General features: G+C 42.2%; 1 protein-coding gene across 1 annotated transcript in view; it reads left to right on the forward strand.

Moving 5' to 3' along the window:
• The first annotated feature begins 144 nt into the window (after window positions 1-144).
• PDCD10 (programmed cell death 10) overlaps window positions 145-17,799 on the forward strand; it is a 50,124-nt gene continuing 32,469 nt past the window's right edge. Inside the window, exon 1 of the mRNA XM_027876164.1 lies at window positions 145-226. The gene's annotated coding sequence lies outside the window, so the exon portion shown is untranslated. The remainder of the gene's footprint in view (window positions 227-17,799) is intronic.

Below are 17,799 nucleotides of genomic sequence, written 5' to 3' on the forward strand. Positions count from 1 at the left end.
CAGAGACTACGAGCCCCCATCGGCCCGCGCGCGGCTCCGGCTGGGCAGGATTCCGGACAACGCCTGGTTCCTCTCGGCTCCTTCCGGCGTTGCCGGAGTGAATTGATCCGGGAGTTGAAGAGGCTCCGGAGGTGGGAAGTGGAGTCAGCTCCCGAGCCGCCGCCGCCACCTCCGAGGGAAGGGCTGCCCTGCCGGCCTCGGCCTCGCGGCGCCCCGGAGGACGAGGGTAGGTGCGCCCGGGCCCGGGAGCCCGCTGGGCCCTGCGGGCGTCGGGAGGTGACTGGACGCGAGCGGCCTCCCGCGGGCTCGTCGAGGCCGCCCGGGCGCGGGCCTCCCTGCCGGCCTCCGGCCTCCCTCCCCGGGGCCGCCGTCCAGGAAGTGGCGGCGCCGGCCGGGGGCAGGCCTCGGTCGCCCGGGCCGGGAGGGGGCGGATGTGCCTCGGGTGGGTCCGCTCCAGGTGTGGGAGGAGGAGCCGGGGTAGGGGGGGAGGAGGCTGCAGCCGGGAGCGGGGCCGGGACCGGGACCAGGCCGAGCCCGCGGGGCCGCGGCCCAAGGTCGGGGGTCACTGGGGTCCTCCTGGGCCGGAGGCCTGCCGGACGAGGCGAGAGCCCGGGCCGCCTCTGCCTCAGCCTCAGCCTTCCTCATGCAAATCCTGCTAGCCAGGCGTCCAATCGGATTGCAAAGCGCTTTTCCTGGTCCTGGCACACAGCAGGCGCTTCATAAATGCTTGTTCCCTTCTTCCAGCCTCCTATCCATCTCTCCGCTGTTGGAGGAGCGCCTGACTTTGCTGGCTCAAGTGCAGGGGCAGATCTATCATCTGGAACATCTGTGCCCCCCCTCCCCCACTGAAAATTAAACCAGTTATTGGCCCTGCTGTGCAACTTTGGGGGGGGGCTTCCTTGGCCCCCCCGGGAGCCTGTGACCCTGCCCTCTCCATCTCTCTCTCTGTCTCTGTGTGTTAGGCAAGGAGCGTCCAGGAGCCCTTGTTCAGCCCTTTCCTTCTCCTTTTGGCTCCATAGAAGCTGTTCTTAGTGATCCTTGCCCAGGTGTAGAACTTTTCTTAGGAAAGTTTGTGCCGGACCAAGCAGGAGCTTCATGTCCACTTGGCTTTGCATTACCTGCACTTGTTGCTGTATTTGAGTTGGGGTGGGTTTCTTCCTCCCGAAGGATAGCCATTATTTTTTCTTCAGGGCTTATTCTTTCCCTGCTATAGAACCAGAGGCATACAGATCAGCCTATGATTGTCATCCATCCACTCAAATATTTTAACTTTAAAGGTGCGTCTGAGTGCCTGTCATCTACTGGAAAAATTCCCACTTGCCTCACCTCCCCCCCCCCCCCAAAAAAGTGTAAGATTCATGGAAAGGGAAGAGGATCCGATTCATTTTATCTTTTTTATTCTTCCATTAGACTAGGCAGGGTTATGGAAAGAGCACTGACTGGACTCAGAAAGACCTGGGTTAGAATCTTAGCTGTGTTGCTTATTACCTGCATGACTTTGGGCAAGTCCATTAAGCTCCTTGGCTTCTATTTCCTAATTTGTAAATTGAGTTAGTTGCACTAGTTTGCCTCTGAGGTCCTATCCCAATCTAAAATCCTGTGATCCTGGGAATGGTTTTGGTAACTGATAAGAAATGACAACTTAGGCATGCCTAATATAGGAAAGTCATTTCAGGACGTAGGAAGATCTTAATGTGCTGCTTTTTCATATTTCCTTCCACTGGGTATCCTTTTGTTTCAAAAAAAAATCTTTTTTACTGAAGTACAGTGCTTCTAAGTTGGTACTTCTAGAACACTTTGCTCATACAAGTGAAATTTCAGGGAGACTAGAAAACAAGTTTAGTATGTTCAGTACAGGGATGTTACATAACTGATAATAATATATGTTACCTCTCAGTGATTTACGTTGACTTGTTGCCACCTTCAAGAATACTTTTAAAATTCAGCTCTAGAAAATATTACTATTTAACTATATTTCTAGGGATCACATATTATGTCCTGCAGGTCACATGATCTGCCTCTCCTAAATTTTTTTTTTAAAAGGATTTACATTCTTGAGAAGATTTCACAGTACAGAATGAAGGAGATTGAGGTAAAATTTGTAGTTAGTATTAGGCTAAGAACAATGGAAAGGGACCTAGCACCTTATACCATGAGAGTTGCATACTATGACACCATGTAGTTATCTATACTAATTATATGTCTTGTATTAGCTATTATGATAGAAACTTACTTTTAACAGAAATTCATAAAATGTTGAGTATTCCAAGTTAAGATAAATTGACCTCAAAAAAATCATATATCTAGCTATGGTCAGCATGTAATTGTTCATCTCCACATAATTTGTTCTAAAGAGATTTACTCAATTTTTTATTAACAAAGAAAGCCCTAGCAGAGAGAGAGAGTGAGTGAGAGAGAGAGAGAGAGAGAGAGAGAGTGTGTGTGTGTGTGTGTGTGTGTGTGTGTGTGTGTGTGTGTGTGTGTGTGTTGTGTGCTGGTCACTTTCTACTTGCATAGGTTTCCCTAGGTTCCTTTTATGACTTGAAGTTTAGAATAGTGAGGGAATTTGCCAAGATCTAAAAAGGAGATTTTGATCAAAATAAGCTTCAAGATAGAGAAAAGGTCCAAAATCAAAAGAAAGAAGTATAAAAGAGAAATATACATCGGTTATAACACACCTAAGAGGGGAAAAAAATCATAAAATTATTTGGGAATAAAAAGCATTTGTTATGTTGGAGGAGTCCCGAAGGTCCATCTGATGTCACCTTTTTCATGAAGTCTTCCTTAATCACTTAGCTAGATGGTGGTTCCCATTTTTCATGTCCCATGACCCTGGCCTTCACTCAGCATTTGTTTATCATTATCAGTTCTGTAATTATTAATAATAGTGAACATTTATTGAGCATCTACTGTGTGCCAGGCTCTGTGCTAAGTACTGGGGATACAAATAAGAAAAAGAAAGCCAGTCCCGGTCCTCAAAGAGCTTACTGTCTACTAGGGAAAGACCAAAGGAGGAAGGGAGTGCCAGAGCATCTAGCTAATGCTAATTCAGAACTGAGCAGAGCAGCTGATGGAAAATGAAGAGAGTTGGAAATTCAGAGCTCCCTAGAAAGGGAGGCATTTAGAGGAGTTTTTTGCTCAGCCCTCCAACAGGACAGAGACAACTGAAGATGCTGAGAAAGTGTTGACTCCCAAAGCTGAAACAATCTCCATAATTATATTTTTCTGGAGATGGGCAGCTAGGTGGTTCAGTGGATAGTGCTGGACTTGACATCAGGAAGACCTGTCTGCATTCAAATGTGATCTCACACACTTACTAACTGTGTGACCCTGGCCAAGTCACTGAGCCTATGTTTGCCTTCAGTTTCCTCAATAATAACACCTATCTCTCAGGATTATGATGAGGATCAAATGAGAAAATCTATAAAGCACTTAGCACAGCGCCTGGCACATAATAGGCATCAGATACTGTAAATGGTTATTCTACTCCCTGCCTTTTCCTCCCTGCTTATCCTGGGGGAAAGTATGTTGTTCTAGGAGGCAAATCCAAGCAGAGCAGCTGATAAAAAAAGGAAGATTCTGCATTATTCTTTCCTATCAGATTTGTAGCTCCTTGAGGAAAGAGACACACATACATGCATACGTACATAATATAATGAGTGTTTATGTGTATGTATGTACATATGTAACATGCATATATGTATGTTTAATCTTTGCATGCCCAGAGCCAAACATAGTTCATTATACATAATATTCCTGAAGTGAACATGAGTTGGAAATGCTTCCTGAGCATTTCATTTCATTCAGATATGTTTTCAGCATCAAACAATCATTTGTTAAGCATGTACTGTGTTCCAGGCAGGTAAAGATACAAAGACAAAAATGAAATGATTCCTGTCCTCAAGAAGCTTTCATTTCTATTGGAGAAGCCATGTACATAAATGAGCATTTTTAAAAATACTTACCAAATGTTGGGGTGCCTCACTAGCTCTTGGAGAGAAGGAATCAGGAAAGACTTGAGGTACTTTCTTCAAATCTCAGATGGTCGACTGTTGCCCATTGCTGTGATCAGACTGTAAATGAACCTATGAATCTCACCAAATTTAACGAAACTTGTCCTTCAAAGACAGAGAGTCAGTATATAACTGGACCCATATTCAAAGCCCCTCCGGCTTGTTGGGACCAAGGGAGGCAGAGTTTCCTCTCCACTTGGGTAGGAGGAAGATCTGATGACTCTGTGCCATGATGAGCCATTGGAATGGGACTCCAGAGGAAGGAGTCCCTTGTGTTCCGGCTCAGTTGGCTGTCATCTACATAGCAGTGTGTTTTGTGCCTTTGTTTTTGCGTTTGAGAGCAGTAAGTTATAGTGGGAAGAACATGAGCCCTGAGACTTTGGTTCTAAGTCACAGATTTGCCTCTAGTAGCCTGTGTAACAGGCCAGACATTTAACTGTTTTGGCTGTCAGTTCCCACAGCTGTAAAATGTGGGGATTGAATTAAATAATCTCAAAGGCCGTTTTCAGCCCTGGCATTTCTATGATCTATACAGAAATTGGAACTCTTATCACATTTGGCCTTGGTAAAACTACTAGAGTACTATGTTCATTTGGAAGAGCCACATGTTGAATGAACAGGATTTAGAGTTGAATGGATGATTTAAAGGTTGGAAAAAATGGAAGCTTTGAGTAAAAAACTCAGATCACATTAGCCTAAAAATAAACAGAGGTAACTTCATGGGTGGTGCATGATGGTTTGGGTTTGTTTAGTTTTGTTTTTTTTTCTATAGAGAATGGAAACTAGCTACTTTCTGCTTCTAGTATAAATAATCTGAGATGGTTTAAATATTCAGCTTTGAGGAATTGTAGGTGGAACATAAGGATGAATTTGTTTACTGAAATTTGCGAGGAATACTGGAATTGTGGTTGACTTTTTTTTCTGGTCTGGAACTGTGACATCATTGGTATAAAAAACTCCCAGTAAAGAAAACCTAGCGTCTCCCAGTGCCGATCAGCACCTGTTCTGCAACTCAGTCTTTTGGGAGTTGCCTAGAGTACTGAGATGCTGTGTCCAGAGTCACGCAGCCTCCTGGCTGAGTGAATCCAGCCTGGTCTGTCTGAGTCCAGGTCATTAAAACCAAGATTGTCTTTAAAAGATATATACATCAAAACCTATTAAAGCAAATACTGTATAAAACACAATTTTTATGTAACAAAAGATTTCCAAGACCTCAAGTGAACCTGGCTTTTACAACAAAAATATAATACTGCACAATGGGATACTTCCTAAACACTCATAATGGGACTTTGATCTGTAATCCTACTTAAATGTAGAAAGATAGCCCAAATGATTATTCAACCCTATGATTTATGAAATTAGTGGTGGATGCATAAGTAATGTTTATATGTTAATCTTCCTCCAAATTTGCATAATATTCTAGTAGTGCACTGGACAAGATTAATTTACATTTAGATGTACATGTTTGAATAAAAGAATTTAGTCCAACCAAAAAAAAAGCCCAAAACCCAACAAAAAAAGGCTTCAGGGATGAATTTACATGGGTTTGTTGACCTGGAAGGAAAATTCACTCACTAAATTTTCACAGTTAACTCAAGGATCAGTCAGTTAACAAGTATTATTAAAGGCCTATGTGCCAGAGACTGGGGATACAAAGACATAAATGAAACTGTCTATCTTCAAGGAGCTTATAGTGTAGAAAAAGAGGAGTGTAGTGTGCTCCCCTGTGATTTATTTCCTACTATAACATAATATTCCAGCCATTCTTAATGCCACAAGTTATCAAATAATCTTGCTATGATATACTTGTAAAAAAAATCAGATTTGGTGTGTGTGTGCACAGTTTTAACAGTAAAATGCAAGCATTCAGAGTCACAGAATTGAAAGGGACTTTCCATCTAGTCTAAGCCACACCTGAACAGGAATCAAGTCTACAGTATTCTAAAGGAGTGGCTTGAGGCCAGTGAACTCACTAAGTAACGTTGGATCTTGTTTCAAAATATTGGATCGACTGAAGTATCCATATTCCTAACTAAGTTCCTAAGGAAGCATTCTATTTATACAGGTGTCTCCAAAGTCTTGTAAGTGACATTTCACGTAGAGATTTGATGAAAGATCTTCACTCAAACGTAACCATTATGTGGAGAAAATGAAAGCATTACTTCCCGAGTTAGATCATCTGTGATAAATCAGAATGTCATTAAAATGACAAATTCATAGTCGATGTCTTCCCTAGCAATGAAATAAATAAAAGAAATATCAAGAAAAATAAACAGGATGCTTTCAAAGGTCATGATATCAATATCATTTTAGTGAATTAGGTTATAAGACACTATGTTAAAAGATAATGGTATTTTTCCTGGTTATATTATCATAGTCTAATGGAAAAAGTAAAAATGTATGACAGTTAAAAATTATTTTTGCATTATGCTGAAAAAGTAGACAGGGTTGCTCTTTTTTTTTGTTTGCATAAAGGCCCCAAAAGATTTTTTTTAATGATTTAATTATTTTTTTCTACTTCTAAATTAAAATCTAATCCAAATTTTTTTCTAATCCAAAAACTGGAAATTGAACATATCATAATATCAGTCTTTATTTTCCAAGAATCCTTTTACATTTCTATTTTGCCTTAAACCAGTGATTCCCCACTTATGGATAATAAGCTACAGATTTTTTTTTTCAAGAAGGCTATGCATTTTTAAGTAAATACAACTTCTGAATACTGAATAATCATTGGCACTCATGTGAAAAATTAGATACTTCTGTGATTAATAAAAATTCTTCCAAAAGTGTTACTTAGTTCATAGTAGCTATCCTCATGTATCATTTCCTAGTCACTGAAGACTAATTTTATATTGGATATCATATCAAATTTTTGGACAGTAAATAGAACTGTTTTTACTCAGGTTGTAAATTACTCATCTAACTTGAATATATTTCTGCTGTGGTTTGGGGAGTAATGTAGGAACCCATCCCCACTGTATAATAATTTTATTTTACTAACTATTCTCTTTGGTTTTCCTGGAATAACTCGTTGGACTTCATTGCTTTTAGTGTGAATGTGAAATTTTCCCTAATAACGATAAATTGCCACCACTATTGGAATATATTCAAATGAGAGTCATACTTTTAGTCAACCTTCCTCCCTTGTTTCATGAATTGACTTTCCAGAGGTGAGTCTCAACTGCAAAACAGTTAAAAGAAAAAGGAGTTTCTCCATCTCATCCGCTTGTCACTGGGCCCCAGAACATGCTGCTCATGTTAGCTACCTTATCATCTGGCTTCCTGACGGGCTGAGCCCTAAGTTGCTAAACTGTTCCTGCACCCTTTGAGTGAAGATATACACAATAGCTTGCCTGGAAATGTTCCTTGTGTTAGATCTGACCCGCGGGCAGAATTCAATTCAAATGAACTCATATTTATTAGGTGCTTATTATGCTGTGCTGGATGAAATGGTCCTTGCATTTCCTTCCAGAGTTTATATTCTCCATGCATATAAGTATGTAAATACAAAGGTGAAGAAGGTGGAGAATGATGGGGCCAAAGAAATGTATACCCATGTGCTCCAGGAAAATTTGATGGGGAAGAAAAAGCTTTTAGCTGGAGGAATGAGGTGAGGTTTCCCTAGGCGGGTGATGCCTGAACAGCCTTCAAGACAGAAAAGGAACCTGACAGACAGAGGTAGAGGAGGGAGGGATTGGGTCTAGGCGTGTGTGTATGGACCCTTGATCCCAGTGAGTCAACAAGCCAGTATTTGTGGCCAAGTCATCAGCAGCCTGTATTTGAAATGCCTGGCATACTGGTTGGTTGGTTGGTTTCCCCTGTTAGAAGAAGTAGTAAAGCAAAGGGGAAAAGATTCTTTACCATTTTAGAATGTTTGTTGCAATAAAGATGTCACACCTTGAAGTGCAGGTGACCAATACTGAAATTTCTGTAGACTGAGACCATTAATAAATTGTGCTTCTGAGGAATCTAGAAATGTATTCATGCAGCTAAAGGGTTCTGTAAAAGGGGAATTTTACGATTATGTTGAAATAATTCAAGCTGGAGATGAAAATAGTTAATGAAAAGGAGATTGTAGCTATTAGGATGTCAGCTCCTTGAGGGCAGGGCCTGTCTTGTGCCTTTCATTGTATCCCCAGTGCTTAGCACAGCACCTGGTGGATGGTAGGTGTTTAATTAGCACTTATTGACTAACTATGGTATGGCCTGGAGAATAGCACCGTTTGGTCTGAATCCACAACCTTTGGAAATGCTCTCCATCCTGACTTCCTTCAGGCTTCACCTTCCTTGAAAGGCCTTTCTTTCCCACCTCCCAAAATCTTTCCTGAAAGGTTATTCTTTACCTCCTATTTATATTATATATGTCCTATATGCACAGAGTTGTTGACAGTTTTTTCCTCTCTCATTAGAATGTGAGTCCTTTGAGGGAAGGGACAGTATTTTTGCCTTTCTTTGTATGACCAGCACTTAGCATAGAGCCTGTCTCTGTGTTTGGGAATTTGTGCTCTATTCTCTTCCATTTGCACAATTAATACCACCACTCCACCCCCCACCCCCAACCATGGTGAGAAGGGAAAGGAGGATGAGGAGGGAAATGGGTAACTTTTGCATAAGCAGTCTCCAATTTGGAAATGATCTTTTCACACAAACAGGTGCTTCACTCCAGGATTTATTTTACTAGCTGGTTGGGCTTTAGGAATTCCCTATATTTTCCCCCTTCCCTTTGCAGATTGTCCTAGTCACCCCACTACCAGGGTCTCACCACATTACTCAGAATTGCTTTCTTCTCCCTCTCCCCTCCCACACATACTGAAACCCCCGAGTCCCATCTGCATGCTGTCTGAGCCCCATTCTGCTTCCTCAGCCTCTAGGCCCAGCTAGATTCCTTGCTGCCTCCCCAAAGTCATTGCTATCAGCAAAATTTCTTAGGACTGTGGGAGGAAATCTCTTATCATTTCAACGAGTTGACATACAAACAAACTTTTGGGATAAAACTCAATTGTAATTTTTACTGTATTGGCCTTATGAAATTCTAAGGATTTGGAGCATACACGGAGACAGACCTGAATTCAACTCCTTACTACATACATTTACTAAGTGACCCTGGGCAAATCACTTAACACCTCCCAGTCTCAGTTTCTTCATCTGTACAATGGGGATGATGATAATAATAGTACCTACCTCACAAAATTGTTAGGTTAATTGAGATAATCCAGTATTATTTCTGAATAGTATTTTTAATCCATTATGACCAAACCCTACTGTGAAGTTATTGGCCATCACTTGACTATGTGCCTATCCATTACTTTGTTGTATCTCATAGAATCTAAGGTGGGAAGGATTGCCTTCAGAAGTTATCAAAGCCATCATGAGTATGAATCCTCACTACAACCCGACCCAGTAAGTCTTAGCCCCTGCCTGAAGACCTCTAATGACAAGGAACTTTCTGTCTCCTGATTCCATTTCACTTGGAGGCAGCTTGAATATTAGAAAGTATTTCTTTTCCTGGATCCTAAATCTGCCTCTGGAGTTTCCCTCATTGTTTCTGGTTCTGTCCTCTGGGGCCAGGCAGAAGAAATCTAATCCTTCTACACATGTGAAGAAGACAGCTATCATTCTTTTTTTCTAGATTAAATGTCCCTTTTTCCTTCAGTCATTCCATGATTTACCTGGTCTCTAGTTCTCTCATCCTGCTCATCCTGTCCATGTCATTCCTAAAATAGGGACACATTGAACATAACACTTCAGATGGGGTTTGTTCAGGGCATCATTTAGAATAAATAGTAAATACTTAAATTCACATCACTTAAATTAATGGGTTTTTTTTCATACTATCATACAAAGTATTTCATTTTCCCATGGACAGTGGGAAAGCAACAACTGAGTGGCATAGTGTCCTGTCCCGTTCCCCCCCCCCCCCGCTCCCCATCTCACCACCCCCATCACCCCACCCCATTCAAGTCTAGCCAAGTGACTAGGTCCTCTCACTTCCCACTGGGGGTAGAGGCAGTCCTCTGCTTACAGATATATCCACGGCCGGAAGTCTAACTAGACCTGACCGTTAGGTTCAGAGCCACTTGGTGGTAGCTGTGCTTCTTCTCTTCAATCCATATTTATTAAGTGCCTCCTTGGATTAAGGTGCCATGCTGCCTGTCACTGGATATATAAAGGCCCCCAAGGACCGCACCTTACTAGGATATACCACATGTAAGAAGGCAGATGTCAGAGCATTTAAGGGTAGACAGAAATGATTAGCCATCACATCAGGAAAGGCTTTCTATAGTAAGGGGCAGCCTCTCAGTGGAACCTCCAAAGAGTGTGGGAATGAGCCTTTTTTTGAGGGCAGTCGAGGTTTTCCCTCTGGCATCTCAAAATAACTTGCCCGTGCCACACAGTGGCAGAGCCAGCTTCAGACATAGAGAATGACACTTCTTTTGCCTAATATGTTATTTCCATGTAACTAGTTAGTGTTAGGGTATTCCTCTCCTTGATCAAATTATTCTCTGAAGTGTAACTAACTACATAATTAACCCATATAGGGGCCTGTTCTTAAATACTGTGCTATAAAGGGTTCCAACATATTGTTTTTTTGTTTTGTTTTGTTTTGGGGGGAGTATTATGTATGTAATTTAGAATTTGTATCTTAGAAGGGAAGATCACTAGCATAAACATCTTGTCACAGAAATCCTGTGCATCTTAGATGAAATAGGTTGAGAAACCTCCCAGAGACTTCCTTTAGAGAACCTGGCCTCGTAATAGAGCACACAGACCCAGTCAGCTTAGTGGTTGGTGCCCACTTTCCCAGCCCAGGTCTTTGTTACCCACTCTGTGTTGTGGAGGGTTACATTCCTTGTGTCCTCAGTTGGGAGTCCATTTTTTTAAAGGGTTATAAATTATGTTTGAGTACAGATAATATTCAATTCACCAAAAATTTTATAAGAGTCTACTATGTGCCAGGGACTGGACTAAATTCTGGGAATACAGATACTCTCTGCACTCAAGGAGCTTGCGATCTAATTGTTGTTCATTTCTTTCAGTTGTGTCTGACTCTCCATGCTCCCATTTGGGATTTTCATGACAGACATACTAAAGTGGTTTGGCATTTCCTTCTCCAATCATTTTACAGATGAGGAACTGAGGCTAACAGTGTTAAGTAATTTGCCCTGGGTCACACAGTTACCAAGTGTCTGAGGACAGATTTGAACTTGGGCAGAGAAATCTTCCCAGTTCCAAGCCCAGTACTCTGTCCACTGTGCCACCTAGTCACCCCTCCATCTAATAGGGGAAGGAATATAAGGGAGCTGAAAAGGGGAGTGGGAGGGAGTCACTCAGGGGCATTTATGTTCTAGGGAGTAGAAACCAGGCAGAGCAGCTGATGGAAAATGGGAGGTTGGCTGTAAAGTTCTGAGCCTTGTCTAAAGAAAGTTTTGGGGAAGAGTTTATTGCTCCAGCCCTCCAATCAGAGGAGAAAGGCAGCTGAGGGTGCCCAGGTGTTGCACCCGTCAGCATGGTGATGAGATTTGTGAGGATCAGCTTCACCTGGAGGAGGAGGCATGCTGTGCCTTGGAGCTGAAACCAAGCATAGCTACTGATGAAAAAACACTGAGAATATAACTGATATAATTGAGTCAAGAATTGTCTTTATTTGTGATATAAATGTAGATTTCAGTTATGATGAATACAGAGAAAAAAGCCTCATTCGGTATACCTTCACATTTGGAAATCATAGGACAATGGGCCTTGATGTCCATGGAAATCTCTCTTCCAAAACTCCCTGTTGACTCAGGGTACAGCACTTTTCTGTGACGTGATGTGTCAGCACCTCTCTTATGTTGCCAGAGGGCTCAGACTTGAAGGGGATCTAAGGGACAGCTTCAGTCTGTTGAGCTGTGAGGACAATCATTTCTACTTGAGCCTTTGAACTAGTTTTTTGTGCCCAGCTCTTGGAACAGTGACACAGTCCGAATAATTGACCACCTACCCAACTCCCTTGGCATCCTCAAGGTTTCCCAGTGGGATGGGGAAAATTTCCTCTGTGATACATTTGAATGTACTCATGTTTTCAAATGAGTTCAAATAGTATGGATAGCCCACTTACCTAACTTTTATGGGGAAGTATTGATAAGTTTGTAAGATTAGAACTGGAAGGGACCTTGGAAGTCGCCTTTTTCATCTTGTAAAAGAGGAAACCAAGGCCCAGAAAAATTAATTTACTGTGCCCAGGAGCACTTAAGTGCTAAGTGTCAGGATGGAGATTTAAACGCAGGTTTAATTCCATGCTCCTTCCACTACCCATGTTGCCTCTTAACTATAGTTAGGATACAACATAGTGAAAATAGTCCTGAATGTGGTGTCAGTAACCCTAGGGGTCATGTCTCACCTTTATCATTTGTTACCTGTGTGACCAGGAGCAAATGACTTACCACCTTACTGAACCTTGGTTTCTTCTTTTGTGAAGTGGAAATAGTAACACCACTGGGTACTACTCGAAGTGTTATTGTGACAGTTAGATGAGATAATGTCAGCTCCTTGTCTATCAACCTTTAACAGAAAACCAGGGTGAAACCTTAGTATGGTATACAAGTAACAGCACTGGCCTGGAACTCACATGTTGTTAGCACTAGGAGACTTCGTACTTACCTGGTCCTTCCCCAGTGTTTTACAGATGAAGAAATCAAGGCCCCCCACAAAGTTTAAAGGGCACAAGATCACAAAGATATGAGTAGCAGAGCTAGGATTTGAACAGAGGACCTACATCTGTTGTTCTTGACACTAGCCCACAGCTACAGATCAGGAAACTGAGACCTGGAAAGGCAGAGCCAGTCACCAAAATAGTTATTAATTACCTTTGAGGCATCACACACCAGATGAGGCTCTGGAGAAACAAAGAATTGAAGGAGTTTTATTCATATAAATGTATAAGAAATCAAGTCAGCAAGCACTGATTATGCATGCCCTGTGCTATGTTTTCTGTGAGCAAACAGCCAGTTAGAGGAAGGGGCCTCAGGAGCAGTTCGATCTCCTAGTGTGGGAAGGCCCCCATGGTGGAGGCATTTTCCGGGATGAGAAGGCTGCTGGACCGCAGTGATAAAGGCAAGCTGCCAGGCTCGTGGCAGAAGCACTGGACGTGAAGACCCCGTCCCCACCGAATAGTTGGGTGATGCTGAGTAAGTTGCTTCTCTCTCTTGGCTTCATTTCCTCATGGATAAAATGAGGATATTAGATTAGATGGTCTCGAAGGTGCCTTCCAGCTGTATATTTATGATCCTCGGTAAATAAATACAGAACATATAGAGGGTCATATCAAGGAGGAGGCCCTGACTTCTGCTGAGGTCTGAACAGGCTCTATGGAGAAAGTTCAGCTGGGATGAACTTTGCAGCAACTAGGCATTCCAAGAGGCAGAGGTGAGGAGAGACTTATTGCCAGGAATGGGGCATGGCAGGCCGTTGGAGGCATAAAGATGGGAGATAGAAGATCACTCGATGTGAAGAGGCAAGGAAGCCAGTATGGCTGGGCCAGAAAGGGAAGGGCATACCATGTGATACGTCTAAGAGGGAGGGTGGTGGACATGGGCTGACTCTTGATTTGAACAATTTTAGCTGAGTTGTGAAGGGCTTAAAGTCCAAGTAGAGGAGTTTATATTTCCTTCTAGAGGCAGAGGGGAGGGAAGGAACACGCATTTATATAGTGTCTACAGTGTGCCAAGCACTTAAAAATATTATTCCGTTCAATCTTCACAATAAACCTGAGAGACTGGTGCTATTATTAATCCCATTTTACAGGTGAGGAAACTGAGGCAGGCAGGTTAATGACTTGCCCAGGGTCACCTGATAGGTGTTTGAGGCCAAATTACTCCAGGCCTTGCCTTCTGTCCACTGTGCCTTTTACTGCCTAGAGAACAGTCGTCTGTTGAGGTCCAGGAGTGACATGGTTAGACCTGTACCTTAGGAGTACAGGGTAGCATTGACAGCTGTGGGATGAGAGTCAGGAAGACTCATGAAGAGACTTTTGCAGTAGACTAGACCAGAGGTGATGAGGGCTTGAATTAGGGTGGGATGGAGAGCGAGTGAAGAGAAGGGATAGAAGTGAGGTGTGGGATGTGAGTGAGAATGAGTTGAGAAATAACTCCAGGGCTGCACATCTGGGTGCCTAGAAGGGTGGCAGTTCCCTTGACAGACCTTGGTCACCCAGCCAGAAAGTGGGAAGGCTCTGACTGTGATCTGGGTCTTGTGGTTCATGATCCAGCCCTGGTCTCATTCTGTGTACTCTGCTAGTATTGGTCTGTCTGCCTAAAAGTATCTCCCCGCCTTGGGTGAGTTGATCTTCGAGGGCCCTTCCTTTTAATATTCTGGAGTCTCATCAATTTCTTTTCTTAAAGGACAGAAAATGCTTCTGTTCTTAGACCGAATCCTTTTATCTCTATATCCTTTCTCCTACAGGCCCTTTTTCTTTTTCTTGTTTCCTTTTCTGCCTATCCTCTGCTGACCCTGCATGGTATGATGTCAGTGTGCTAAAGTTGGAATTAAAGGATCTGGGTTCCAATCCTGTCCCAGGTGATGTTTACCTGTGACTTTGGGCAAATAGCTTCTGGTGACTCATCTGTTTGGTAAAGGAGGTATTTGGACTCAATGGTTTTCTTCCAATTTGGAGAATCCTATAAATAGCTGCAGCTACATTTTGAAAAAGCCACAAAAGGTTTTTTAGTGATGACATTGGAAGCCAGCCTGCCCTGTTCTTTGCAGCCTAGTAAGTAGGCTTGAGAACATCACATTTACCTAGCTCTGGCTCCAGGCAGAGAGAGCACGTGGCCCAGGGTGGGCAAGAAGAGATTGTGAACCCATCTTGTGCTTCATTAGGCAGTTAGCAAGAAGGGTGCATCTTAAGGAAAACTGTGTGATTATGGGATGGTCTCAGAAGCACAAGACTCAATCAAGCTTAACCAGAAGTTAGACTGAAATGGTTCACAAAGCTAGCTCAAGGGTAGGATGTAAAGTTAGCAACCCTGAATCACAAAATTGGGAAGACTGACTTATTAACATTATTGGATGGCTTTTAGTGGTTGAGGTAGAAAAAATTTTCATGGGCTTGGAAGTAACTTTCTGTGTCTGTGACAGATCATAGATTGTAGATAGAAACCGGAAGGGGGCCTTCTAGGCTACCTAGTTCACCCTCCATCATTTAATAGGAGAGAACCAGAGTCCAGAGACGTTGCCCAAGGTCACAGAGGTTTAGGAAATGGTAAAGGCAAATGGATGAGAGGGATTTTGAGAGCCTTGTCAACGCGCCTGCCTCTGTATGTGAGGAAACTACACACAAAGTGAAACTTTGCCACGTACATTCAGAATTCTACACTTACTGCGCATGTACCTTTTTTCACTTGGGGTCCAACGTTTTGAAATCCTTCTGCACAGAAGCAGAATTCAACTAGATTTGAAATTTTTGCTGCGTTTGGAAACTAGATACCTAATAGTTCACATTATGTAGCTCTTGAGATTTACAAAGTGATTTACAAATATGTCATTTGATCACCACAGCATCCTTTACGGGCTCAAGACATCATCATTTTACAGATGTTGAGGAAATTGAGGCTGAGAGGGGCTAGGTGGTTTCCCTAGAGTCACAACCGGGGAAATGGCTGAGTAAGAATTTGAACTCACCTCTTTTTGCTTGAGGTCCTGCACTCTATTTACTATTCCAGGCAGACAATGAAAGTGACTAAGGCCCGGCCTTGTTAAAACTAGACAATAGAATTTGTTTGTGCTTCATTTTCCCTTTTTGTTGTCAGATATTTAATGGCTCTGTTGGATCTTGGGGCTCTTACTGAGGAGATCAGTAACTAAGAGGTTAGGAGAGCTAGAAAAGGGAAATAATAGAAATAGAAATGACTTTTCTACATGAAGGATTTGGGGAAAAAGTAGATTTTTTTAAAAGTTTAATAATACTTGACGTAAAGAGTAGTACAAATGATGGTTGTAGTAATAAAAATAGGACCTGTTATATGGTTCTGATCTTGTCTGAGTACTTGGGGCCTATCACATTTTCTAATGAAACAGCCAGTCATAATTTAATACCTCTATGCAGAGTAGAAACAGACTTTTCTTGCTTTGAGGAGGTCTGAAAGCAGGTCTAGAGGGCCTGTACAAAAAGAGGAGCAGACAGGATTTTATCTACAAGAAAAGCAGGACAGTCCCCTCTGGTGAGGGTTCAAATGCAGAATGAACTTTAGCACCCCAGCTGTCTTCTGTAAGGGAGCTCTGTGCAATCTTTCTGTCCTGATACTTCCTGAAGGCAAATAGTTTCAGGATCTTTCTCGGTTCTAAAGTTATCTCAGTATTCCAGATGGAGGTGAGTAAGATTGTTTTCCGGAAATGGTGATTCTGAGTGCTGGGCCTGCCCTTCAGTAGAGGGCAGCAGCATTGGGCGGGGCAGGGTGAAGGACCTCAAGGTTTCTTTACTGGGGCAGTGGTTTTTCTGCCCACTGCGCTGGTCACTCACACACCCTCTGTGCCAATAAACAAGTTTGCTCAAGTGCCTGACTTAAAGCTAGGTAAAAACTGAAGTTGCTAATTGTTTTTCTATCATGATTGATTACCACCAGTGTACTTTGTATAAGAAGTAATAACTTGTTACTTTGCCCTGATGACAAAAGGTAACCAGTGATGACAGCAAAGGAGTTTAGCCACTTTTACTTTTCTGTACCAAGAACCAGAGCAGGCCCAGCACCCCACTCCTAGGGGAGAGAGCCCAGTAGGGAAACTGGCTGGGTGTCTCGTGGGAAGCATATTTTAACCTAGTAAGTAGAAACAAAATATGCTTTTAAAAAAAAAACTTTACTACTTAATAATCCTAAGAGATCATCATGAAAATCCATTTTTAGGTAATTTAGGTGAAACTTCACATCTGGTTTTAAAGTTCTAGTTCAGATAGTTTCTACTGTATGAAAAGGTTATAGTCAAAAAGTTCATTTATTGGTTTTGAGAATATATGTATTGATTATGTAGGTTCTGTCAAATTTTGATCTATGGTTTGGAACTCAAATCACATTTTCTCAGAGAAATGATGTTATAAGTGGTAGTTAGGTTCCCAGACCAGCACACTAATTAACCCATAAATAACTGAGATAGTACACATTTACAAGGAAAAAATGAAAGTCATTTTTGTAGGGTCACCTTTTAGTCATCATAAAGTGTATTTGATCATAAAGCACCTAGAAGAACACTTATTAAAAAGATACCATTTCCTGCCATCTCAATACTGATATTTCAAGCAAAATCAATAAAACAGAATTAGAGGTACATAGTTGTAAATTTTATATAGAATGCTGGTGGTTAGAAATAGCAGGTATTAATTAGGAGAGAAATTCTAGGCAAAATTAGAAGGGACCTCCAGCCTTCTTTCAGAACTTCTTCTATTCTTAGACCATCTCAGATGATTTCTTAGCGTAGTGCCTGGTGGCAACATAGGAAGCACCTAATAAATGCTTTCTCAGTCTTTCTCTTTAATTTGCCAAGCTTCCAAGAAAGTGGGGAAGAGTGAGAGAGAGAGAGAGAGAGAGAGAGAGAGTGTGTGTGTGTTGCCTCTCCACTGCTGCTCATTTACTCCTTGATCCTTTGTAGGTTTCTTTCTATGCCAATTAGCTAAAATTCTTCCCAATAAAATTGCCTCGTGATTGTCAGATCCGATTAGCTTTTCTCAGTCCCAAGTTCTCCCTGACTTCTCCGTAGCATTAACTGACCAGTCTTTCCTTCTTGAAATGCCAGATGTTCCATCAGTTCTGATTCC

This window comes from Vombatus ursinus, unplaced genomic scaffold (assembly GCF_900497805.2).
Source record: "Vombatus ursinus unplaced genomic scaffold, bare-nosed wombat genome assembly UNPS02014810.1, whole genome shotgun sequence".
Taxonomy (NCBI): Eukaryota; Metazoa; Chordata; class Mammalia; order Diprotodontia; family Vombatidae; genus Vombatus; species Vombatus ursinus.